Source organism: Sinocyclocheilus rhinocerous, unplaced genomic scaffold (assembly GCF_001515625.1).
Source record: "Sinocyclocheilus rhinocerous isolate Xijiao unplaced genomic scaffold, SAMN03320098_v1.1 scaffold1971, whole genome shotgun sequence".
Lineage (NCBI taxonomy): Eukaryota > Metazoa > Chordata > Actinopteri > Cypriniformes > Cyprinidae > Sinocyclocheilus > Sinocyclocheilus rhinocerous.
Genome location: NW_015632037.1, coordinates 299,803 through 301,775, shown reverse-complemented (window position 1 = coordinate 301,775; position 1,973 = coordinate 299,803).

The window sequence follows — 1,973 nt, the reverse complement described above, 5'->3', positions numbered from 1 at the left end:
TCACTGTCATCTGTTTCATCCCTAGAGACAGCTATAATACAGAGGCATATTAGTAAAATACATGGTTTTTAACCACAGATCATGATATTTGTTTAGTGTGATTTGGATTTATGCATTCATAGTTTTAGAATAGCACTCAGGAGTATATCAATATAGGGACTTCTCTGATTAAAGCAAATGTGTCGCCCTGAATATACCCAAACTCATGTCACTGTCCACTTTCTAGCTGGTCTACTAACCTGGTTGAGGGTGTACGGGGCTGTTCTGACCTACACTCGCATCTTCCTGAACCAAGATGTCTCCTGTTGAGCAGCCAGGCTCTGAAATCACTGTGTGTAAACCATCAGACTGACTCTCCCTCACTGGCTGGCACGGCTTTTTCTTTGCAAAAAAATACTGAATATCTCCCTGCCTTTTCATCTTGTTACACTTTCTGAGATAACAGAGGTAAAAAAGAGGAAAATTATTATTTGTTTAAATGCTATTGTTTTATTGGCAGATTACAAAAACTTCATCTCTGTAATTAACTGGTAAATGAATAGTTTAGCCATTAAAATGTTAAATCTGTCACCCTTTATTCACACATTATTGTCAGGACATAAACTAGACTGAAACAGAGGATACCGAATCAAGACAGGTGTTTACTGAGCAGTTGGAGAAAAAGGTAAGTATTGCAATGATTATTAATTGAAATGGTTAAGGAGTAATAATAAATGCCCTTTTCTTTCACAGGGGAAGTGGAGTGCACACATTGGGAAGATGGCAGAAAGCACACATCACTGCAAACACAGGTAAGTATCCAGGTAATGACGGTATGATACACACAGGTTTGCAGGTGTTTAACAAAGTGGAGTCAACAAGGGACATCGCTGGAGACAATGACTGCTTACAGGCTATACACAATGGTGAGTATAGCAGGTAAAAGTTCAAGTTCAAACGAGGAGAGAAGAGTCATGCGTGCTTTAATGCAGGGCTGATTGATAAGCTGATGAGCGGCAGTTAATGGTCATCAGAAGGCTGGTGAGAGAGAGTGCTTTGTGTGAGGGTGTGTGTGAGAGAGTGTGTGTGTACGTGTGTGTGTGTGTGTGCGTGTGTGTGACGGGAGAGCCTGGTGAATACATGACACATATATTGTTCCAAACCTGTGTGACTTTCTTTTTTCCATGTTACAAAAGAAATTGTCAAGTCAAGTCACCTTTATTTATATAGCGCTTTTAACAATACAGATTGTGTCAAAGCACTGTACAGTATCAAATAGGAAAATAGTGTGTCAATTATGTAAAATGACAAGATTAAACACTCAATTTTCAGTTCAGGCATTTCATTATTGAATTTAGTGATGTCAAGGTCCAGCTCGGTTCAGTTTAAATAGTGTCTGTGCAGTCAAGTCGACGATATCTCTGGAAATTAAGTGTCCTCGAATTGTGAAGAATGTTTGTCCATACTGTATATAATAAAAGTCAATGGTGATCAAAATAGAGCTTGATTTGTTTTCCACTGCCTTTCATTACAGTGGACAAAAGCATTTTCTTTTTCTTTTCTTTTGTTTCATGGAAGAAAGGAAATCATGAAGGTTAGGAATAACATGAGGAAGAGTAAATGATGACAGAAACTAAATATGTGTGAAAGGTTTAAAGCACTAAGTTTCTAAACGAAACGTTAAATTTGACATTGGTCACATTATTGAAACTACAAAACGTGCTATTAATGATTATTAACAAGGTTTATAAAACACAAGCTACACATACAAAATATCTTAATAATCTCTAGATATTAGTCAAATAATCCATAAGAAACAGGTGCATACCCATACTGTACATGTGGTGAACGAAGTTCGAGGTCATGCTCGGGTTGCAAATTGTGCATACCCCAAAATTTGTTCGTAGATTCTCTCTACCCCTATATTGTTCTGTGTTTGCACAGCGTCATGCAGCCGCATAGATCTGACCAGAGGCCTCTGTGGCTTGCATTTT